The sequence below is a fragment of the Bufo bufo genome, chromosome 2, assembly GCF_905171765.1.
Source record: "Bufo bufo chromosome 2, aBufBuf1.1, whole genome shotgun sequence".
NCBI classification, from domain to species: domain Eukaryota; kingdom Metazoa; phylum Chordata; class Amphibia; order Anura; family Bufonidae; genus Bufo; species Bufo bufo.
In genome coordinates this window covers 60,080,874-60,106,572 of record NC_053390.1, presented here as the reverse complement: position 1 = coordinate 60,106,572, position 25,699 = coordinate 60,080,874, and the positions used below count along the sequence as shown (strand labels likewise).

Below are 25,699 nucleotides of genomic sequence, written 5' to 3'. Positions count from 1 at the left end.
TACTAATATCCTAGAGAAGCCATTTAACTATACATTTCCAAAATGGAACACCAGTGGAACTGCACAACAAAGAGATTTAAGAAAATAATCTTCCATATTACTATTCCTTGGGGAATGCAGGGGTTTATTAAAACAACATGCCTAGAGAACTGATCGCTCCCCTTGTGTCTTTCACCATAACTGGTAATGACAGTAACTCTGATGGCAGTGAATTAATTCTGGAGATAAATGATCTCTGTGATAGCCATGCCTCATTTACTCACTAACACCTTCTTAGGGCAGAACAGTGTATCCTAAATACAAGAAATTTGACTCAGCTATTCTTCTAATGACTTCTTCGACTGGCAGGTCAGAAGAGCTGAGAGATCATCTATGAAGGGAGTTTACCGTCAGCTCGCTACATTGTATCAGTTCAGGTAAAAAGTAACAGTCCGGAGTTTTAGACTGTTTAGCACAAAGAGGATTGTCTAGAATAGACACAATTGTAGCCACCCTTCAGTTGTGAGAAGTAACAGAAGTCTGTACAATAAACATGAATGGTCACATTCACTGACATCAGGGATCTTGAAGATTATGAGGAGCTGAAACACATTGGGACAGATTTACTAATCCTGTCTAGACAGTATACACTTAAAGGGGTTATCCAACCCCTATAATGCCTCCCGAAATGCCCATGCCTCGCTGGTGAAACTAGAGAGGCTCATTCCGGTTGTGGCCTGCTATTGGCTGCTCCCCCCATCACCGGATGTTTTCATCCAAGGAGATGCAGGAGCGGCAGTGCGGGCATCAGAAGCGCCGTGGATGCCAGGTAAGTTCAATCTGTGAGAGGGGCCCGGGCATTTGGAAAGGCATTATAGGGGTTGGATAGCCCCTTTAAAGAGGACCTGTCCCTTTCTTGACATGTATTTTTAAGGAACTACTTCCATTCCCTATGTAATAACAACTCTGGAGCATGTTTTGTTACAAACTAGTATTCAGGGAAAATTTGATTCGCCACAATGCCAAATTTCCTCGTTCTTCGTGGTAACCCAAAAATTTCCCTGAAAATGGTGGTAAAAAAAACAAAAAAATCATACTTGCTTCATCCGTTTCAGCACGAAGAGCTGCCACCATCTTGAATAAAGATCCTGCACGAAATCCCGTGCGCAGTGACGTATGACATCACCACGCTGGCTGATGTGGTGACGTAACCACGGGCCGCGCAAGATTTTGTGCTCGATCTTCAATCAAGATGGTGGCTGGCACTTTACGATCAAATGGATGAGGTAAGTATGATTTTTTTTTAGTTTATATTTTAATATTCATCTCAGATGCCACGATCAGTAATGAACGCAGCATCGGAGGGGTACAATGATGGGGGGGAGGGGGCACAATTGCCGGTCCCTGTCATTGCATCCACTACTTACAAGGGAATGCGCTTTGTGGCAAAATAATTCATCACAAAGCAAAAAAAATAATTCCAACACTTCGCTCATCTCTAGTTATAACTCTATATCTCTGGCAGCACTGATTGGATAATGTCAGACTGTGCAGGGAAGCACCCCCAACTGGTAACTTCCAGATGGAACTAGAATCCCCCTTTATGGGTCACCTGGAAGTTACCAGTTGGGGGTGCTTCCCTGCGGTCTGACATTATCCAATCAGTGCTGCCAGAGTTATAACTAGAGATGAGCGAAGTGTAACCCTCTATCAACAAGATAAGGGATAACTATTAGATCAGTGGGGGTCGCTAGATATTAAACATGCCTAATACTTATGGCATCAGCCATCAGGGTAGAGTTGGAAGACCCCATACACATTAGCCAAATTCTTTTGGTTTGGCCGACATAGATCTAATCTGTATACTTTTAGACAGTCTAAAGATGCACCAAATTTATTGCAGAGGTTGGAAGATAAATTCAGTAAATGGCTAGACTCCTTTATCAAACTTTATACCGCCTATTGGTCAACTTATTTTTATGCAGAATTTTGTTCCAAAATCTTTGCAAAATTTTTGGATGGAACATGTTGGTGCCTTTCCATTTAATAAGCCATGCCCGTTCATCAAGTGAGGAACAATAAATTATTATTTTTGGCACTGTTTTGGCAGTGGGTATGGAACTACTGTGTCAACCAACAGATTTGACTTTGGGCTACTCTTAAGGGCATTATCCTGTAAAGAGATCTGGACTTCACTGCAGGGGCACCACCATGCTGCTATCTCCTAGAGTAGTCTATGTATGATTGACAGCTAACCCACGGGGATCAAGAGACACTATTGCAAGGTACCAAGGGATCAAGCAAAATCATAGTCAGGGACAGGCCAAGGTTGGAACAGGCAGAGTTCATGAAGCATGGTAAGCAGTCTGAGGTCAGGGCAGGCAGCAAAGGGTCAATAAAGAGGTCAGGCACAGGTCAGGTTGTGGGGAGCAGAGGGCCACAATTAAGTAAACAGGGAGAAACCTGGTACATGGAACAGACAATGGAACAGACAGCTTTGCAGGACACTAGTAAGCTAGGGAATCTAATGCTCAGGCACCCTCCTACAGAGGATGGTGCATTGGTAGACAGACATACGTTGGAGCAGATTAGGGTGCATGCTGGCCCTTTAGGAGCCAGAGGAAGCACGGGCACCCTATGAGCAGTGGAGAGGCCTAGCCAGAAAGCAGACTGCAGCCTGACTAGAGGGACAGAGCAACCCTAGCGGCCGGAACTGACACAAAGAGAGAGAGCAGGGGACCCCCAGGACTGGTGAGCCATCTCTGTAACAGGTAACAAAAAGGCCCAATGAAACTCCATTAAAGCGCACATCCACCAATAATAAAATCAATGCTCTAATTTTATTGGACTACAAAGACATACAAACACAGTTATAAATTGTATACAATATGCTATGTGCTGATACCAAATAAGACCAGACAAATATACAGTCCCCACCAATTGCCACAAATGTGGACACAATATATGTAATAAAAAATGACAATACCCAAAAGATGAAAGCATAACGGTCAACCCAGGACATATAATAAACACAGCAATGTTAATATGGCATCAAAGCACCTGATACCAGGGTGAGATATATGGGTATGAGATCATTCAGGTGGGTCTGAATGAAGAAGAGTCGCCCCACGCGTATCGCCGGTGAAAACCAGCTTCCTCAGGGGTAGGTGCCTGTATGCTATAGAGCCCTTTATATAGGCTTAATAAGTGAGGAATAATGAGTCATAATTTGAGTCACCTGTGATAAACATAAAACGTCTGCTGTGCCTCTGGCGTCCATATCAGTGTTAGGGTACTTTCACACTTGCGTCAAAGTTTTCCGGCATAGAGTTCCGTCCTAGGGGCTCAATACTCAAAAAAAACTGATCAGTTTTATCCTAATGCATTCTGAATGGAAAGAATTTCAGGGGACTACCTCTTGAAGCTCATCAAGAAAATGCCAAGAGTGTGCAAAGCAGTAATCAAAGCAAAAGGTGGCTACTTTGAAGAACCTAGAATATTACATATTTTCAGTTGTTTCACACTTGTTTGTTATGTATATAATTCCACATGTGTTAATTCATAGTTTTGATGCCTTCAGTGTGAATCTACAATTTTCATAGTCATGAAAATAAAGAAAACTCTTTGAATGAGAAGGTGTGTCCAAACTTTTGGTCTGTACTGTATACCGGATCCTTTTTTTCCGGATGACACCGGAGAGACGGATCCGATATCGCAATGCATTTGTGAGACGGATGCGCATCCGGATATCTGTCTACAAATGGTTTTTCGTTTGCATACGTTTTGACGGATCCGGCAGGCAGTACCGGCGACTGAACTGCCTGCCGGAATCCAGCAATGAAAGTGTGAAAGTACCCTGACGCGCCTGCGCCAGTGCAAAGAAAGTAAGAATGTGAAGGAGATCACGTGAGAAAAATCACATGAGCGTGATATAGCCTGGTAGCGGAGCGCAAATGCGCATCACCGACAGGAATTTGGAAATTGAGCGCCCATAATCATGGAAGGAACTACCGTGATGTAAAGAGTGAGTCGTGTGATGAACAAATGGAACGCAAATGTGTTCCAACATGAGAGGAATGCGAGACAGATTTATAGCCACAATTAAAAATGATTAAAGAAAAGGGAGTGTGAGTATGATAATGTACACATAATAACAGACGTGATAATAGATACATATATATAAATACTAAAAAGAATATTTCCTACATGATTACATAGTGAATTACACATAATAATACATATGAGCTAACAATAAAGAATTAAAGAATTAAGTGATAAAAGATTAAAAAAAAAAGGTGAAAATAAATAAAGGATGAACATGATACACAGGCTCCATTCACACGATGTGCTGCCCGGACACAGAATTGCGGATCCGCACTTCCGTTCCGCAAAAAAACAGAACATGTCCTATTCTTGTCTGCAATTGCGGACAAGAATAGGCATATTCTATTAGTGCCGTCAATGTGCGGTCCGCAAAATGCAGAACGCACATTGTCGCTTTCCGTGTTTTGCGGCTCCGTGGATCCGCAAAACACGTTGCAGACGTGTGAATGGAGCCTAAGGGCACTTTCACACTAGCGTAATTCATTTCCGGCACTGAGTTCCGTCCTAGGGGCTCAATACGGGAAAAGAACTGATCAGTTTTATCCCAATGTATTCTGAATGGAGAGCAATCCGTTCAGGATGCATCAGGATGTCTTCAGTTCAGTCTTTTTGCCTTTTCAGGACGGAGATAATACCGCAGCATGGTACGGTTTTATCTCCAAAATTCCAGAACACTTGCCGGAATGCCCGATCCGGCATTTTTTCCCATTGAAATGCATTAATGCTGGATCCGGCCCCGAGTGTTCCGGCAAAACTGACTGCAAAAAAATGTGAAAAAAATAAATGCCAGATCCGTTTTTCCGGACGACGGAGAGAGACGGATCAGGCATTACAATGCATTTGACAGATGGATTAGGATCCTGTTCAATCAAAATCAGACAGCTCACCGCTCTTTAGTGAAAACGCTTGCACGGGAAGGGACCATTCCCAATCCCAAAATCAGATAAATCCCAGCAGGCGTACTTGTTTCTGCATTCAAGGTATGCTTTATTTCATCATATCATCCGTATTACAGGACGCGTATTACAGGACTGCAGTTGAGGAAGGCTGGACGGGCCGAAACGCTTCCTGTAATACGGATTATATGATGAAATAAAGCATACCTTGAATACAGAAACAAGCACGCCTGCCGGGATTTATCTGATTTTGGCATTAGGATCCTGATCCGTCTGAGAAATGCCATCAGTTTGCATACGTTTTGACGGAACTGCCTGACGGAATCCTCTGCCGCAAGCGTGAAGGTACCCTAAGTATATACTTGATGGAAAATAAATTGTAGTCCAGAGAAAGTATATTTTTCACATATGATTCAATCATTCCATCTCTGTACCAGGCACATTTGCCTCACAAATCTATTTAAAACTTAATGAGTGCCAACATTTCAGGGCATATTATGCCACCTTGTAGACGTGATTACATAAGGAAATGTGGTCAAATGTATATTTGTAAACTTGCAAACATTTCGATTATGCAACAATTATAATCCTACGTGACTATTCTCATAAATCTCTGGCAGTCTCATAGAGATGAGCCTGTTCAACCTGTCGCTCCATTCATTCAGGAGCCCTATGGAGTACAGGGCCCCCTTCTTGTAATCCTTGGGGGTCTTAGCAGTAGGACCTCCGCAGGTCTAATCGTTTCCTTATCCTCTCGATAGGGGATAACTTGAAATGACTGGAATACCTCTTTCAATGCTAAGCATATAAAATTTAACCAGGCTCGCATGAAATCATACTTCTATCTTGAATCACTATTTGTGTTGAAGCAGATCCAACATTATGTAACACTTTAATAGCATATCCTTCTGGGAGTCAGAAAGCTTCAAAGTCCTTGCAGCGGAATTGTAGAACTCAGGCTCCACTAGGGAGAACTTGCTATATAAGGCACCAGTTGTACAGAAACATAAATCCTTACCTAATACGCTAAGGCTCCCCCTTGTGGTGATAACAGGCAGACAGAATATTAGCATTTCAAAGGAGTCTTCCCATTTTATAATATGACAGCAAATCACTTCAGCTGCGGCACTATGATTAGTGGGGGTCATGCATGTTGGATGACCAAGAAATTGAAGTTTTCATCCCACTCCAGCTCTATGACACCAAGTGTCCTGAAATCAGTCTTTGTAAGTTCAGAGGCCTGGACTCTGCTTTGTGGCCTTAGGGTACTTTCACACTAGCGTTATTATTTTCCGGCATTGAGTTCCGTCCTAGGGGCTCAATACCGGAAAAGAACTGATCAGTTTTATCCCCATGCATTCTGAATGGAGAGCAATCCGTTCAGGATGCATCAGGATGTCTTCAGTTCAGTCTTTTTGCCTTTTCAGGACAGAGATAATACCGCAGATCCGCAGATCCGTTTTTCTGGATGACACCGGAGAGACATTTCAATGCATTTGTCATACCGATCAGGATACTGATCCGTCGGACAAATTTCATCAGTTTGCATACGTTTTGACGGATCCGGCAGGCGGTTCCGGCGACGGAACTGCCTGCCGGAATCCTCTGCAGCAAGTGTGAAAGTACCCTTACCAGACACTCCCTTCAGACAGTGAAACCTCTAGTGGCCTCCTGATTGGACACTAGAGCTGTCACTCAGAGAAGTTCCCCAGGGCACTGAACATGAAAGGACTGCCTCTGGGACACTTGTGGTCACAGAGCTGGGAGGTGTAGACTTCCAATTCTTGGTCATACAAAATGCATGACCATCACTGTCGGTGTGTCAGCCTCATTTTCCCAGTCATCTACAGTATATACACTCAAAAGTCCGGCACCAAGAAGGAGTTGCTGGAATGGAATGAAACTTTGTGTGTGTGTGAAGGTTATGATCATATATGGAAGTGATTACAATAGTTGAGTGAAAGTAGAAACTTATTGAGCAAAATGTACAATTGAAAGAAATCTCTAGGACCCTGTTGGTCCACCTCTAGCTTAGATACAAGATGAGATATGACCCTTAAGCCTGGATATAAGATGAGAAACGGTTGGGCATGGAGGCATTCAGGTTCCGTATGGTATCCTGTGGCACATTTGCCCACAGATGTTGTAGCTGGACCTGTAGATCCTGCACGAAGATGGCATCCCAGCTGGACCCATAAATGCTAGATTGGCAATAAATCTGGTGAGGCAAAGGAAGTGCTGTAATCTGGAGGAGACGTTCCTGGGAACCCTTGCTGTGTGCGGGCGAGCATTATCCTGCTGATAAATCCAGTTGGAAGCCCTGCCATGAGAGGAGCACACGTGGTGGCAGGATGTCCTGCACGTATCGCTGAGCTGTTAGTGCCCCTCCTATCACTACTAGGGTTGACCGACTGTCGTACGCGATGGCTCCCAGATCATCATACCAGCAGTTGGGGCAGTGTGTCGCTCCACAGAAAAGGAAGTATTGAAGTGCTCGCTATGAGGCCTCCATAATCGAACCCGACCATCGTCTGATCCCAAACAGAACCTGGATTCATCACTGAATATGATATGGTTCAGTTCCATAGCAGTCCAGGTTTCTTGTGGTCACTTGTGGTGGTCTGTTTGGGCAATCCAGAGCTTGTTCCCGATACCTCTCAACATCCAGGTCAGAAATTTGTCAAAACGACCATCCTGCTTCTCTCAGTCCAAAAATGCACCACCTCTCAAAGTCTGTCAGCTGGACATAATGTCTTTGAGTGCATCATAGAGGCATGTCTAGCAGTCAACGATCTATCACCAAGAGGTACACTACCCAAAAGTAGCCTCTGAAAGCCGTTTTAGAGGGCAGTGGAGGAACCACTTTTATGCCCTCTTGTAGCAAGACCCAGTGTCTAATCAGACCCCTCCTGTAATCATCTACATATCTGCCTGAGACATGACTGCATCCTGAGTTTTGCAGCAACCCAACATTTCTATCTGAGTGCTTTATGTTGCTTGTTTTTTTACGTTTTATGTAAATTTGCTGTTTCCAATCATTTGAGCTTTCAACAAATGACTTTTAAAATGCATCTATCCACTTAAACTTACTGCACATGTCAGAAGCTGTGATTGGTGGGACTCCTTGATGCGCCCTAGGGCTCCTTCCAGATGTCCTGGACAGCAGAAGCCTATTGATCAAGCCATATACTATCCAAGTCGATGGGTGCTGAAAGTGATCTGCTGTGATCATTGAGCATGTCAGGACCTAGACCCCCACCAGTCACAACTTCCGACTTGTCTCATGACTTGTCAGACAATAAACATGTTATTTCTAAAGAAGGAGGGAGATAAATGGCTGCCTGACAAATATGGCACTGCTTATCTGGGGGGGGGGGGGGGGGGTACAAAAGGATAGTAGTGGTCCGATGCAACACTATGAGAATACAAAACAAAAAATACATTGTTTTTACTATGATCAATCAGCTTTATGTTTGCAAAATTTTTGATCTATGCAGAAAAAGTGACCATGAGAGGCTGGAACATGAACCAAAGCCTTGAACCCAACGACTTGATCAACGATTCAGAACTCCCAAAATATATTTGATAGCTTTTAGCTGCCAATAAATTTCCAAATGTCTACAGATGATTTCTCAAAAGATTTTGATGAATCAGAAATTTTGATGGTTGTTCCTGAGTGAATCCTTCAAAATGGCGGCCACCATTTTACTGATCGGAAGATGGGAAAAGTAGGCAAACGCAACTGTAATTCATTCTTCTCTACAAATGTCAGAATCGTTTTCCTACTGGAAACGCTAAGCAAAAATAGGTTTATGGTTTAAAGGTTTTTTTCCGGGTGTTTTATACTGATGACCTATCCCCCAGGACGGGTCATCAGTATCTGATCGGTCAACTGTTTGACCAGGCTGTGGAACTTTGGCCTTCTCGCAGCTTACCCAAGGCCATTGGTCTCACGGCCTAGGCGCAGCTCCGTCCCATTCAAGGGAATGGGGCTGAGATGGGAACCCAAGCACAGACACTATCCAATGGAGGACACTGTGCTTGGTAAACTCCAAGGTGGCCTGTGGCCGATCAACAAGGGTCTCAGACCAATCACATACTGAGGATGTCCTTATCCTGAGGATATAAAACATTTGGAAAACCCCTTCAAAGACTAGCCCCCAGGTGGGCTTGTTTTTGGCTATGAAACCCAGAGGGTCCCTGCTTGGCTACAGACCTCTACTCTTCATAAAGTATACTAGGATGTGAGAAGTCTTGGAGGCCTCAGATCTGCTCTTGCCTCCAGCTATAAAACCTGGCAGCCTCTATTCTGGAACTGCCTCCCCCCCCCCCCCCCCCCCCCCCCCCCCAAGGCTTGTTCTCTCTCTCACAGAGAATGTGACGAGGAGTCAGTGGGCCCCCTCCCTCCCACGCTGGCCATGTTGTGTCAGGTAGTGGCAGTATTGAGTGCATTAACCCAGCCCTGCCGCTTCATTAGCATCTGCTGCTCGCTACTGCAGGACTACAGGAGGGTGGTGGTGGTTGGGGGGGGGGGAAGAGAGAGACACCCAGAGAGACAGACAGACAGACACACGGGCAGAGGGGGGGGGGGGAGAGCAGGCGGGAGAGACACACACACTCACGGCAGAGGGACACACACAGGCGGGAGAGACTCGCACACAAGGGAGGGGGATGGCCAGCTCTCATTAGACAGGCGGAGCGGACATTTTGTGATACATTACAGTATCTGGATGAGCGGAGAGAGAGGCTGGGGAGCCGCGCGGCACCAACTGGGAAGCGCTCCTGCCGCCCCGTGAAACATTGTATCGAGATCAGGAGGCGGTGCCCGACATTCTACCAGGAATCGAACGTCGGGGAAACATTGTATCAAGGATCGAACGTTGGGGAAACATTGTATCAAGGATCGAACGTTGGGGAAACATTGTATCAAGGATCGAACGTTGGGGAAACATTGTATCAAGGATCGAACGTTGGGGAAACATTGTATCAAGGATCGAACGTTGGGGAAACATTGTATCAAGGATCGAACGTTGGGGAAACCTTGTATCGGCGGCGCCTAATCTACACTGCTCCTCAGCGAATCCCGCCGGGGAATGCACCCAGGGAGCTGCTACTGCCGCCGCTTCTTCTAGCCTCTACAGCCCCCGGAGGGGCCCCTGCTCCCGCCTGGATCTTTTCTCTTTTTTTTTTTTCCCCTCTCCCTGGAGTGGATATTTTTTTTTCCCTACCGTGCGAAGCCCAGGACTCGTGGAGCCGCCATTTTTCCCCCCTGTGTGACACATGAACATGGCATTGCCGCAGAGCTCGGGATATGAGCGCCCTTCCAGCTTGGAGGACGGGTAAGAGGGGGGTATGGGTAAGGGACTGGGGGGGTATGCGGTATGTTGGTGAGTAGGTTTGGCAGTAAATCACTAGCGGTGAGTGGGTAGTGGCGGCTTCTAGAACTGTCAATCACTGTGACATGGAGTGACAGGCCAGGTCAGCTTCTCTGGAGGTTCTGAGGCAGCTGGGAAGGTATTCCTACACTGACCTCTGGTGGGAAGAGTGAAGGAACCCCCCGGTTCCTTGCAGTGGACTGCATTGATCCTGATCTTAATTGTTCAGGGGGATTGTCCAAGGTCATCTAGGGTTGACATTAGCTTGTCCCTATTCCAGGGGCTATAGTCCTCCCTGCAGCCACCATGCTGACCTTTTATTAATTTAGTGTCTGGCTGCTGCAAGTTGCAGGTTAAGTGGAGCTAGAGAGCTTTCTGTCTGGGGTCTGAAATCGGGGGCAGTGGTGTCAAAAGCTTCTTCTCTTATTAATGGTTTTAGAAGAAAGATGGTGACAAGGAGTCCTTTCCAGAAAGCCAAGAGTGTGTAGTGTGAATGGTTTGTGCACACAAGTATGGTGGCAACCATAGCTTCCTTCTCATAACATAACCTTTGCTCCAGCAATGACTGTTTCCTTCTGTCCCCTGACAGGTAGGTGTGCTTCCTTGCCCAGTGCCTGCCTGAGGCCATCCCTTCCACTGCTTGGCTATCAGTTCTTCATTATGCTCATGGTCTGGCAAGATCAGACTGCATCTATAGGATTGAGGAAAAACTGCTTAAAATAGACCTTTACTGTGCCTGCCTTTAACTTTTGGGACTCATTGCTCTTGGTTCCAGTAGCTTCATATCTTTTAGTGCCTTAGGTACTGCAGAGTTTGGAGAATTGGTTGGTTCCTAAACTTTATTCCGTCTATAGTTACTTTTCCGTGTATATGTTTTGCCTTTGCTAAGATGGTTAGATTCAAGCTCTACCAGGTAAGCGATTTCACCTTGCCCTGAGAATCCCTGGAGGCCTAAATGCACCCTACATCAGCCTGTCTTGGACCTGGGTCCTTCCCCTGTGGCACTTTTTTTCGCGGTTTTGTTTCACAAGGGTCGCCTTCGCATCCATGTATAGCTATATGAATTGCAGACAGCAGCTGTGACAAGGATTTCCTATTGGTTTCCGCTTGCAGTAAAGTATACTGATAATCTCACTGTTGATGTGAGCTTCTCCCAAGGCAGATAGAGCTTATTATTTGTATCCTGTGGAGAAGCAATGGGTAGCTCAAGCCTTGACAGAAAAAAAAAAAGAGAGAACGCTCCAAATCGGCCTCCCCTCCCTCTTCGACTTTTTGCCCTTGTGGTGGTAGAACATCCTTCTGAGGCAAAATTACAACGCACACACGTGTGTAGGGATCATGCTCTCATGTTTAAACCACTCTAGAATTTATTTTTTTGACAGGATACCACTTGTGTCTTGGCGCTCTGGGGTTGCACCTCCTGCTGTTTGTTTTTTGACTGCTCTGTGACCTGGCTGTCTCTTGGAGACCCCTAAAGTACACATGGACCTTTTCTCCAAATTTGTAAACCCTTCCTATATTCCAACCATACTCTAACCAGTATAATGGTCTTCTATTAAAAAAATTGTATCTTAATATTTATGGTTCTGGGGTTGTTTATGATTTCTAAGTAGGAAATTGATCCTGGTTTGGTCTTTTGACCTGGTCTGTGATGCTTTCTTGCATGAACGCCCAGGGAGATCACACTCTTGGCTTATTCCAGGGTGCCCTAGGGGCTTCTGCTGTTACTTTTATGTCCCTGAAATGGCGTTGTTGGGCCTTAAAGTCATTTGGATAATGATCTTAGCTGATGAACTCAATCGAAATGTATTTGATGGATGTGTGTACAGTACATCTATCTTTAAAGTAGACCCATAGACGTACGGTACATCACATGAAAATCCACTGTATCAGTTTAGAGCCGGTGCTGTTTGTTTTGATGGAAAAGCTATAGTCCCTAAAATGAATCATTGGGAGGAGCGCTCGTAGCTGTGCCAGACGTGAAATTATTATAGATTTTGTGTCCAAAATGAATGTGTTTCATTAAATTTGACATCTGTAAAAATAACCGATCAGGTCGCCAAATGTATTTGTTCTCCGTGACCCAGACTGCTGCCTATTCCCTGAGACTTTATTTTTTTGTTGTTTTTTTATTCTGTTCCTTGTGAGGCAGAAGACAAATTCCAAGTGCCTGTTTTGTCTCAGGGGGAGACATTTCACCTCGAAATACAGTCATGGCTGAGAAGAGTAAAATATGGTAATAGTGAAAGAGGAGCTGTAATTCAGTGGCTACTCCATAGGTGGTGTCAAGGTTGCAGTTATCCTAGACATTGGTACCCGACTGGTGACCCTCTGACACATAGGGTGAATGGGGATAGCATGTGCTTGCCGCCAAAACAACTTCCTTCAAAATGAATGGAACTGATTTCCAGTTGCAGACATTTCCGCAGCAAAGTCTGCCGCTTGTGAAGGCACCCATCACAGGAGAACAGTGCTAAGAATAATACGATAGAGCATGGGGGATGGAAAGGGGTTGGGGGGGGTAGTTGGTTTCTAAAGTTTTTATATCGGGGGCCCAGGAACTTCATGGTACCTCTCTGTGGTTTGGTAAATATTACTAGTGGCAATGAACCTGGTTGGGATGAACTTCGATTTCTGATTGATGAGATTTTATGTATAGAACGTGCTATATAATTGGTCCTCAAGAGCGTTTGGCAAACTATATTGGACATAAATTCTACATTTGGAATCTGTTGCTCCCATGCAGGGAGCAGAATCTGTGTCATTAGTTTCCCTCATTATTTACTACGGACGTGGCACAAGGGTCATTTGTTGTATAAGGTCATTGGTTTTTATTGACTGGACAAGCATCAATCACTTGAGTATTGATTGAGGCCACAGAAGTGGCTTTCCTGCTAGGTTTCGATGATGGCTACTCTAGAAGGTCTGAATGATCTCCTTTCATGAAGTATTATAATCCATACACCATCTCAAATTGTTCCTTTTTAAGGTGTGACTGACTAGCTCCTTAATCCACCTCTGTTTTTGGAGATGCCATTGGAATTACTTTTCTTGGTGGCATACCTACAAAAAGAAAGTCCTTGTCAATAATAGTAGGTTTCTTATTGGTTCCATTTATGGTACTAAGCAATGTTTTGGGGGCTCTTGTACCCAAGCTTACATAAGCAACAGCAACATGTAGGCTGTACTCCTGTTGGTGCCTGCTTAGTAGGCATGCCTTGCTAGCATTCTGGGTTCTTTTAGAAATTAATGAAACCACAAAAGGTAGGACAATCTGAAGGTAGAAGTATATATGGTTTTATGGGAAAATAGTCAATAAAACATGTAATTTCTACATTTAAACTTCTGCTCTGTCAGAACTTAAGATCACGCCCAGTGGCAGAGCTAAAGGCTCATGGGCCCTGATGCAAGAGTTTAACTTGGGCCCCCTTTCACTCAGTGCTTTGTAGCCAGGGGCAGGGAATCACATAGCCTTCCTGAGGCAAAAATTGAAACCGCACCCTCCCATGCCAAATTCTTGACCTAACCCCTTCCCTACAGCCAGAGGTGTAACTTGACCAGCATGCACTTTCTATAATACCGGTGTCTTCTTATGTGGTACAAGGGTCTGGGCCCGGTAGCGACTGCTACCTTTGCACCCCCTATAGCTACGCTCCTGATCACGCCCGTGTAGTTACCAGTGACTGACAGCTAGCCCTGTATACACTTTTAGGGCTCATGCACACAAATGTATTTTCTTTCCATTTCTGTTCCATTTTATTTTTGTGGACCGTATGCGGAACCATTCATTTCAATGGGTCTGCAAAAAATACGGAAGTTACTCCATGTGTATTCAGTTTCCTTATGTCCATTCCACAAAAGAATAGAATATGTCCTATTATTGTTCGCATTTTGAACAAGGATAGGACTGTTCTATTAGGGGCCAGCTGTTCCGTTCCGCAAAATACGGAATGCACATGGACGTCATCCGTATTTTTTGTCGACTGCAAAATACATACTGTTGTGTGCATGAACCCTTAGGCTGGGTTCACACCTGAGCATATTTGATAAGCGCTTTTTACAGGCGTTTTTAGGCGTATTTTGGGGCATTTTTGTATTTTGGAAACGTGCGTAGTAAGCGCGTTTGTGTGATTAACCACAGAGGCATCCAATGAAAAACTGCCACAATACGCGCGACAATACGCCCCAAAGAAGCTCCTGTACTTCTTGGGGCGTAGAGCGTTTTACAGCGCGTTCGTACGTGCTGTAAAACGCTCAGGTGAGAACCATGCCTATAGGGAAACATTGGTTTTTGCCTGTTGAGCGTTTTACAGCGCGTAGGAACGCGATGTAAAACGCTCAGGTGTGAACCTAGCCTTACACAGAGAATACTATCTATCACTGATAAATCCACCCCTGTGTACAGCTATCAGTGACTGACATCTATCTCTGTATACACACTGATAGCATTCTCTGTGTAAATCACTGATAACACCTCCCCCGTGTACAGTTATCAGTGACTGACAGCTATCTCGGTATACACACTTACACAGAGAATGCTATCACTGATAACCCCTCCCACGTTTACAACGACCAGTGACTGACAGCTATCTATGTATACACACCTACACAGAGAATGCTATCAATCACTGATAACACCTCCCCATGTACAGCTGAAGTCAGAAAGAGCAAAGATTTAAATGTATCATTCAATACAACTTCACTTTAACGATAACTCAATCTGCTCAGTTCCTCCTGCTCTCTAACATGCTGTTTTCAGCTATGTACTGCATTTTATGGTGATGTTTTTTTTTTTCCAAAGGGTCACTTTGATTTCTGAAAACTTTTGATATGGTATAGTGACTTATTTAAAGTTTTTATTGGTGGGAGTCGATCAAAACTCATGATGTGTCCCTATAGCATATCAAGTTTTCTGAATGTACAACGACTCTTTAAAAGGGTTTATCCTGGAAATAATATTTAAGACCTATCCACAGGATAGGTCATAAATATCATATAGCCTGAGGTCTGAGTCCGTTACCCGGGCCGATCAGCTGTTTCGAGAAGCTGTGGCGCTCATCGGAGCTCTGAGCACAGCGGCCTTCTGGGCACTTACTAAGCCCAGCATTGTACGTCATACTGCAGCTCAACCTCATTGACTTGAATGCGACTGAGTTGCAACTGGGCCACGTGACCGATGTATGGTGACATCACATGGCCCAATAAAAGAGTCCAGGCATTCCTTAACAGCACATCGGTAGAGGTCCTGGATGTTAGACCCCTGTTGATCTGATATTGATGACCTATACTGGGGATAGGTAATCAATATTAATTCCTTGATAACCTCTAAGTTTCCGTTTTCATTTTTCCAAGGATCATTAAAAACTGCCACCTCTTTGCTATGGACATGTCCGCAGCTTTTTCTTTTCATTGTTTTGATAGTTATTCCACTTTTATGTTCTTGAAAAAGTTTTAAAGACCATTAGTTTTAAAAGAAAAAGGAGAATTTACATTAACTGGGGAACAAACAGAACACTTACCTGGTGACCTCCTTTTCATCTCTTCAGAGGTAGATCTGCCAGTTCTCGGTCACGTTTCCAAGACTACCTGTTGCATACTGTGCGTAGGTACTTCCTGCTTGTCCAGCACTGCTCTAAGATTGGCCAGAACTGCTCATGTGAGCAATTCTGGCCAATCCGAGAGCTACAGGAAATGCACAATATGCATCAGGTAGTCTGAAAAGCTGTGTGGCCATCTTGGATGACGGAAGAAGATCACAGGAACTGTCAGATCTCCAGCTGAAAAGATAACAAGGAAGTCACCATTTAAGTGTTTGCTCCCCTAGTTTTCTTGAACTGAAGGGTCATTTTAACCTCCTCTAAGACCTCCTTTTGCCATGAACACAAAGGAACAACATAATCTGACAAATCTATTAACGCATTCAAACATTGCCTTGCAGTAGAACTATAATTTTTATATTATTGCCATTCAAACCCTTTCCGTGTTCCTTCAATGCTCTTCTGTCTGGTAGATTCTACGAATGGTCTCCTGATTAGTCCATGGCTTTGTCCACCCTGCGTTTACCTAATAAGTAAATGTTCTTGCCTAGTACCTACAACCCCTAGCAAATTGCAGTATGACTTTTCCACAAAACTATGAATTAGGCCTCATGCACATGGCCGTTGTGCGGCCGTTCTGTGCATTGGGGACCGCAATTTGCGGTCCCCAATGCACAGGCAACGTTCGTGTGGCGGCCAGGATGGATCGAGACCCATTCAACTTGAATAGGTCCATGATCCGTCCGCACAGCAACTGTTCCGCACCGCAGTTCTGGATTGCAGACCCATTCAAATAAATTGGTCCTCATCCATGATGCGGGGAGCACACGGCCGATGTCCGCATATTGTGGGCTGCAATATGACCACGGGCAGGCAACGGTGGTGTGCATGAGGTCTTATACTGTGGGAAACACAGTGGTAGCAACTACAACCAAGCTCCCTTGGCGCTCAGCCTGTGGGTTTTGCCGCATTTTTTTTTTTCTCTTACTCTCAATAGATGTAATTGAAACCAGAAGTCTTTTGAGTGCATGGGCAGCCAAGAAACTCCATTTTCTTTCCAGCCAAGAAAGGGGGGAATAAATAATTTTTTTGATGTTTTTTTCAAGTTGCTGAAGTCTGGTTCCTGCCAAGTAGTACACTTATTGTTATTAACACGTTATCAATTTAAGGCATGAAGCATTTGAGATACCTGTTTCGGAGCCAGAAAACAAAATTGTCAGAAGGTTTTTATCTTGACAGCAGAAGGACTAAAGGGCTTATAGATTTATTTTAGTCTAAGGAGATCTAGATAAATGTTCAGTGTTATGCCCCCATGTTTTTGTCTCCTTACTAGCTGCTGATACTATGGCTGATGGCTGGGATTATTTTTTAATTTTTTAAAGAGGACCTTTCATCCATGATCTGTACAGCGGCGCCCAGGGATCTCACTGCACCTACTATTATCCCTGGGCGCTGCTCCGTTCTCCCGCTATGCCCTCCGGTATGTTCAGTCACTTGGTTATAGTAGGAGGAGACTGCCCTTGTTCTTCATGGGCGTCTCCTTCTCCTATGGCCAATCTCCTATGGCCAATCTCCTATGGCCAATCTCATCGCAGAGCTCATAGCCTAGGAGAAAAAAACCTGCGATTGGCCAGCGCTACAGACTAGGAGAAGAAGAAGCCCAGGAGAACAAGGGCAGTCTCCTCCTACTATAACCAAGTGACCGAACATACCGGAGGGCATAGCGGGAGAATGGAGCGGCGCCCAGGGATAATAGTAAGTGCAATGAAATCCCTGGGCGCCGCTGTACAGATCATGACACTTAGTTCACAATGTTTGGACCGATGAAAGGTCCTCTTTAATTCCCCCCCCTTCTCCAGCCAGAAGGATCATACTTTCCTACTCCTGGGCTGTCTGCACTGCACTTCTGATCACCCTCTGTCGACATCTACATGGACGGGGTCACATTTACTGCTGCAGCCAATGACTGGCCTCAGTGGTGACATGTTCTTAAGCCGCATATCACTGCTGGGTCATGTGCTGCTTGTGGTCACATCACCACTGAAACCAGTTATTGGCTGTAGCGGAGCACATGACCATGCCCATGCACCGTTGGGTGTAAACAGTGCAGGGACCGAAAGATGGAATCAGTACAGAGGACCAGAGTGTCGGGAGCAGGTAAGTATGAATCCTCTGCTTCAGTAAGCAGGGTGCAGGCATTAGATAAAATAGAATTATTATCAAAAAAAACCTTTAAAGGGCTTTTCTGGTTTCATGATATTGATCACCTATCCTTATCAAATCAGTGGTGGTCCGATTCCTGGCACCCACAAAGATCAGCTGTTTGCAGGGGCCACGGCGCTCACTCAAATGTTGCTTCACTGTTTACTTGCATTGCTGCCACAATGTAGATGGCGCGCAGGTAAACCTTGAAGTGGTCGCCATGCTAACACGAGGGTGTCGGCTCTCTTCAAACAGTTGATTGATGGGGGTGCCCAGTGTCAGACCCCCATCTTTCTGATCTTGATGACCTATGCCCCTAGAATAATTGATCAAATTATCGAAAGCAAGCGTTCAATAATTGACTTGTATAATCAAGCAGCCGAAGAACCAGGATAAAAGATACCCAATTATCGACAGTACATCCCTAGTCATCAAAAGAACAGAATAAAGCCTCATGCACACGTCCGTGAAACACGAACCGTGTGATACCGGCCTGGATTTCTTCTGAGTGCAGGAGCGTAAGGCGTCATTGGTTGCTATGACGCCGTGCGCTCCTGCACTCAGAAGAAATCCAGGCCGGTATCACACTGTCCGTGTTTCACAGACGTGTGCATGAGGCTTAAGAAGAATGAATCGTTCCTCCCACATTCAGTTTTCATCAGCCGATGCAAACAAGCGCCAATGAATGTCTTATCAGGCAGTTTAAAGGGGTTTTTAGAGACATTAATACTGATGAACTGTCCTAGATAGGTCATCAGTATCTGGTTGGCAGGGGTCCGAGAAGACGGGGCTGTTTGAGAAGGCAGTGGAGCTCGCAGTAGCGCCGCAGTCTTCTCTCAGCTTTTCCTAGGCCAGTGACTACATGCTCATCGGTCACGTGGCCTAAGACCCATTGAAGTGAATATACAATATACGTCTCTGTGCATGGTAACCACAGAATCACTGCTGCCTATCGGTGGGGGTACCAGTTGTCAGAACCCAACCAAGGTTAGGTCATCTCATCTTTGTCCTGAGGATATTATCAATATTGTGAATCTGGACAACCTCTTTAACAGTGGGCCAGATTTGCTTCTGAAGAGGTCAAAATGGCTCCTAAATTCTATTTTATTTTCTTTGTCCAACACTGATGTGATTAGTCACCAGATATTGGATATATCAAGGTTTAGCCCAAAATCAGCTCTTCAGTCTTAAGGGGAAAACAAGTTGACAAATAGAATAGTTTATGCTTTGTGCAATTTGTAAACTACATTTTTCTGGGTTATCCGGTTTAGGAGTTCCTTGTTCAGCATTCTCTGGTGACACAACGGTTAGAAAGGGCATCGCTCTGGAAAACCTGTCCTGCAGTACTCCATTCCCATTGATTTGAATGGGCAGCGGTGTAATGCTTCCTTCTACCTGTGATGGTGCTGTAAGGAAATGTAACACTGACTATCACAAATTGAAGCTTATCACTGGGGATCCCAACATGGTGACGCTTTGTAATGTACTTCTTGTCAAAGGACCTTTTCTAACAAGTAGAAATTGTCTAAAGAGGGAGAGCCCTTCTATATAGCCAATTTGTCAACGATTAGAAAATAGGTTCTTAGTTCCTGAAACAGCACTGTCTCTTTGCATTTCCTACAATATCAGACACAGCCTGTAGCCAGAGGTGGAGCGATTTCTAGGAAACGCAATGGGATTATGTGAACAGTAAGACTCAATCTAACAGGCACTCAATATATTCCACCAATGCATTTGAAGATTAAAGGGAGTCTCTCACCACAATTTGCCCTTATAGACCACTTACATAGCACTGTAGCATAACTATAGATCAGTCAAATGGTACCTTTTGTCTTTTTTTTTGGATGTTCACCAGGGGCAAAAACTGAGTTGTATTCATATGTAAATGAGGGCTCGCAAGTGCCCAGGGGCGGCGTTCGGGCTGTAAGTGCCCAGGCCGCTCTTCCTTCTTCTCACATAACCCCTCCCCAGCCTGTTGCTTGGCCCGCCCTGTAAGCCTCTTACGTCACCCAGTGTACTGGCCAATATCCCGCCCGCGCATGCGCACTGCATGGAATGATGCTGCTGCCCACAATGGTCATCACAGTGTGCATGCGCCTGCGGGATATCGGCCAGTACACAGGATGACGTAAGAGGCTTACAGGGCAGGCCAAGCAACAGGCTGAGGAGGGGTTATGTGAGAAGAGTGAAGAGCGGCCTGGGCACTTACAGCCCGAACGCCGCCCCTGGGCACTTGCGAGCCCTCAATTTCAGTTTTTGCCCCTGGTGAACATCCAAACAAAAAGACAAATGTACCATTTGACTGATCTATAGGTATGCTACAGTGCTATGTAAGTGGTCTATAAGGGCAAACTGTGGTGACAGGCTCCCTTTAAGGTCCAGTAGGTGTCTCACCAAGCATTCAGGTGGGTAAGACATCTTTCCATGTATGACCAGCCTTAATGGCTCAGTATATACAGGACTTCTTACAAAACCATGCGTTCATCCACCGTAAATGGGGGCAGTCGCAGTCGTTTCCTTTTAGTGGTGACTTGGCCGTCTGCTCATATACTGACCAATTTGAAGATCTCTGATAAGATCTTGTGGCTTATTTTAGAGGTTGTGGTGATTGCGTTGTGGACAGTCTTGCACAACAGTGATCACAAAAAGGTGAAGATCAAAAGGAAAGTTCCACTTGTGGAGATTCACACGACTGGCTATCTTATCACTCTTTTGACAAACTGGTTTTGGAAATGGCTGCTGGCATACCATTCTAATTGGGCGCTTCCTGCTTTGCAGCGTTTTCTACTTTACAACATTAAGGTCCTAGGGACATTTTAATAAAAAATTTAGCACATATGAACAACCGACAGGATGTATGGATATTCTATGTAATATTTTTCAAAAAACTATGTGGATGGTTTTCTGGATATAATTTTTTGAATTCACACCAATTTTTTTTACTTCCTGTCCTAGTTCTTTTAACTTCCTTTTTCTTTGGACTTTTAGCGCAGCAGAAAATCTCCCCTAAAGGCCCCCATACACATTAGCGTATTGTCAGCAGAACCCACTGAGTTTCTCCGAACACTTACCATGTGTGGGGAGTTCCTGATTCTCTCCTGACAAGTGTCTGGCAGTAGCTTTCCCTTCTTCCCATCAAAAACGTTCAACTGAGCCGAATGTGTATGGGGGCTGACGGCTATTGAATATGTATTGCTGCCGTTACCTCTGTCAGACCATCACTGTGACCAGAAAAAAGCCCCCTGTAGTGACCCCACTCGAGCATCCACCTAGCCAATGCAATGCTCTTCTGTGGGCATCTTTTTCTGGATGTATTAGAAGAAAAATAGAACTGTCATTCCTGTTCTACACCTACTATTATCATGGAGATTACCCTTCAGAAAATCTCTTCCCTTCACAGCAGCAGTAAAGTGACAATGAATTACCTATCTATATAGGAGGTCTTATCTTATGTGTTGATTGCTACAGAAGGAACGATATTATGTTAATCATGCTCGCTGGTATAGTACTGTGAAGAGTAAAAAGAAGAAAAAATACCAAAAACTGTAAAAAAAAAAAAAAAGTTTTCTATGAATACTGAGTTAAAAAATATACTAAATTTATTAAAGTGTCCCTTTAATAAATTTTTTGCAGCCAAGCTGACCATGTGAGATTTTGTGGACATTTCTACATATACGTGAATGGCTGTGTTATGTAATGCATTTTAATTACACAGCTGTATTTACTATGTGATTTACATGATCTCTCGAATCTCTAGGCTGTGACCTTCAGTTTTTATGTTCTATAGTCTTTATGTCATACTTGCTATTCTGCTAGATGCTCTTGCCATTTGTGAAATGACAGCTGATCGTGCTGCTTTATCATGAAATTCTCTGTTTCCATACAGTCACATTAAAGATGTGCGACCTTGGCTGAGATATGGCACGTGGCTGGAGTAATAAGTGTTGGACTTTGAAGGCACACTTGATATAAAACATAGCAGAGATTGCCATGGTGTGATCTCATTGTATTTGATCTCCATTTTTACCATCTGATCACAACTATAGTTAGGGTACTTTCACACTAGCGTTATTCTTTTCCGGCATTGAGTTCCGGAAAAGAACTGATCAGTTTTATCCTAATGCATTCTGAATGTAGAGCAATCCGTTCAGGATGTCTTCAGTTCAGTCTTTTTGCCTTTTTCAGGACGGAGATAATACCGCAGCATGCTGCGGTTTTATCTCCGTCCAGGGTTCCAGAACACTTGCCGGAATGCGGCATTTTTTCCCATTGACATGCATGATCCGGCCCCGAGTGTTCCGGCAAAACGGATCCGGCATTGCGGACTGCGCATGCTCAGACAGCCAAAAAAATTGAAAAAAATAAATGCCGGATCCGTTTTTTCGGATGACACCGTAGAGACGGATCCGGCATTTCAATGCATTTGTCATACGGATCAGGATCCTGATACCTCTGACAAATGCCATCAGTTTGCATACGTTTTGACGGATCCGGAACTGCCTGCCGGAATCCTCTGCTGCAAGTGTGAAAGTACCCTTATGGGTGGACGGATAACTTTGGAACCAGCTTGACCACTTCAGGTCATATTTTTAGTTCTTTGTTTGCCACTCAAGGGCCACCATAGACATAAAGAGAAATTAATCCAATAAGTTGGGCCCCAGTAGAAACGTTCTAGCCACGTTGACCTCTTGGTTCCTGGACATATTCACTGTGGTAAACTAAAACTAGTATCTGCTACCTGTAGAGCCAGCTTTGAGGGGCATTTTCTTAGTGTTGACTTCGAAATTTTGATGCAGAATGAGTATGTGGAGTGGAATTATTCTTTGAGTCTCCTAAGCTACCCATAAATTTGTGCCATGTGATTACATGTTTTTCCCAATCCAAAATTCAACTGCCATTTAAAGTGACCAAAACCAAACACTTTAAAGGTTTTGGCACTGTCATCCATTGTACTTGAATTGAGCAGTAGTCAAGTCATGCAGATTGAGTTGGAAGCCCTGCCATTAGAGGAACATACAGTTGCAAGAAAAAGTATGTGAACCCTTTGGAATGATATGGATTTCTGCACAAATTGGTCATAAAATGTGATCTGATCTTCATCTATGTCACAACAATAGACAATCACAGTCTGCTTAAACTAATAACACACAAAGAATTAAATGTTACCATGTTTTTATTGAACACACCATGTAAACACTCACAGTGCAGGTGGAAAAAGTATGTGAACCCTTGGATTTAATAACTGGTTGAACCTCTTTTGGCAGCAATAACTTCAACCAAACATTTCCTGTAGTTGCAGATCAGACGTGCACAACAGTCAGGAGTAGTTCTTGACCATTCCTCTTTACAGAACTGTTTCAGTTCAGAAATATTCTTGGGATGTCTGGGTTGAATCGCTTTCTTGAGGTCATGCCACAGCATCTCAATCGGGTAGAGGTCAGGACTATTACTGGGCCACTCCAGAAGGCGTATTTTCTTCTTTTTAAGCCATTCTGTTGTTGATTTACTTCTATGCTTTGGGTCATTGTCCTGTTGCAACACCCATCTTCTGTTGAGCTTCAGCTGGTGGACAGATGGCCCTAAGTTCTCCTGCAAAATGTCTTGATAAACTTGGGAATACATTTTTCCGTCGATGATAGCAATCCGTCCAGGCCCTGACGCAGCAAAGCAGCCCGAAACCATGATGCCCCCACCACCATACTTCACAGTTGGGATGAGGTTTTGATGTTGGTGTGCTGTGCCTCTTTTTCTCCACACATAGTGTTGTGTGTTTCTTCCAAACAACTCAACTTTGGTTTCACCTGTCCACAGAATATTTTGCCAGTACTGTGGAACATCCAAGTGCTCTTGTGCAAACTGTAAACATGCAGGAATGTTTTTTTTTGGACAGCAGTGGCTTTCTCTGTGGTATCCTCCCATGAAATCTATTCTTGTTTTACGTATTGTAGATTTGCTAACAGGGATGTTAGCATATGCCAGAGACTTTTGTAAGTTTTTAGCTGACACTCTAGGACAGTGTTTCCCAACCAGCGTGCCTCCAGCTGTTGCAAAACTACAACTCCCAGCATGCCCGGACAGCCTTTGGCTGTGCAGGCATGCTGGGAGTTGTAGTTTTGCAACACCTGGAGGCACACTGGTTGGGAAACACTGCTCTAGGATATTTCTTCACCTCATTGAGCAGTCTGCACTGTGCTCTTGCAGTCATCTTTACAGGACGGCCACTCCTAGTGAGAGTAGCAGCAGTGCTGAACTTTCTCCATTTATAGACAATTTGTCTTACTGTTGACTGATGAACAGCAAGACTTTTGGAGATACTTTTATAACCCTTTCCAGCTTTATGCAAGTTAAAAATTCTTAATTGTAGGTCTTCTGAGAGCTCTTTTGTGTGAGGCATCATTCACATCAGGCAATGCTTCTTGTGAAAAGCAAACCCAGAACTGGTGTGTGTTTTTTATAGGGCAGGGCAGCTGTAACCAACACCTCCAATCTCATCTAATTGATTGCAGACTGTGATTGTCTATTGTTGTGACTTAGATGAAGATCAGATCACATTTTATGACCAATTTGTGCAGAAATCCATATCATTCCAAAGGGTTCACATACTTTTTCTTGCAACTGTATGTGGTCTCAGAACGTCTTATAGATATCTCTGAGCTGTTAGTGTCCCTTGTATTACTACTAGGAGTGACCGACAGTAATATACGATGGCTCCATTATAGGTTTGAGCGAACCCGAATTGCAAAGTTTGGGTTCGTAATGAACTTTGCGAGTTCGGGGACCCGAACCTGGACTTTTTCACTGAAGTTCGGGTTCGGTGTTCGGCTGATTTTATTATTTTCCATTATAACATGGTTATAACTGAAAATAATAGCATTCTTAAGACAGAATGCTAAATAAAATGGCCATTGAGGGGTTAAAAATAATTTTAAAAAACTCACCTCATCCACTTCATCGCGCAGCCGGTATCCTCTTCTTTCTGCAGGTCCTGCAGAAAGAAGAGGATACCGATGCGCGATGAAGTGGATGAGGTGAGTTTTTTATTTATTATTTTTAACCCCTCAATGGCCAATTTTTTTTTTATAACGGAAAATAATAAAGTGAAGTTTGGGTCCCCATTGACTTTAATGGGGTTCGAGGTCAAGTTCGGGTCCTGAACCGGAACTTTGACCTGAAGTTCGGGCGAACCGAAACTTACACGGGTTCGCTCATCCCTACTCCCTTATCATCACACCAGCAGTTGGAACAGTGTTTCGCTCCACAGCAAAGGCAGGATTGATGCGCTCACCACGAACCCTCCATGCTCATACTCAAACCTGACCGTTGGCATATCCCAAACAGAACCTGGATTCATTGCTAAAGATGATTCGGTTTCAGTCCGTAGCCGTCCAGGTTTCTCGTTCACGACATCACTGCAAATGAAGGCAAAGATTACTGACTGTCTATGGCAGGACACTTGGTGCCCTGACACCAAATTTCCTTCTGTTAGGCACCTGGAAATGGTTTGGGCAGAGATGGGTATGTGTAACGAAAGGGCCACCTGTGTCTGGATGGTGGACAACAAAACTGTGAGAGCTGCTCATGCTTGTTGGCGGATCGAACGATCCTC

The 25,699-nt window shown here is 44.3% G+C and overlaps 1 protein-coding gene across 2 annotated transcripts in view; it reads left to right on the top strand.

Moving 5' to 3' along the window:
• Nucleotides 1-9,434: 9,434 nt before the first annotated feature.
• SETBP1 (SET binding protein 1) overlaps nt 9,435-25,699 on the top strand; it is a 190,410-nt gene continuing 174,145 nt past the window's right edge. For both annotated transcript variants that reach the window (XM_040421157.1, XM_040421156.1), the window contains exon 1: nt 9,435-10,318. The gene's annotated coding sequence lies outside the window, so the exon portion shown is untranslated. The remainder of the gene's footprint in view (nt 10,319-25,699) is intronic.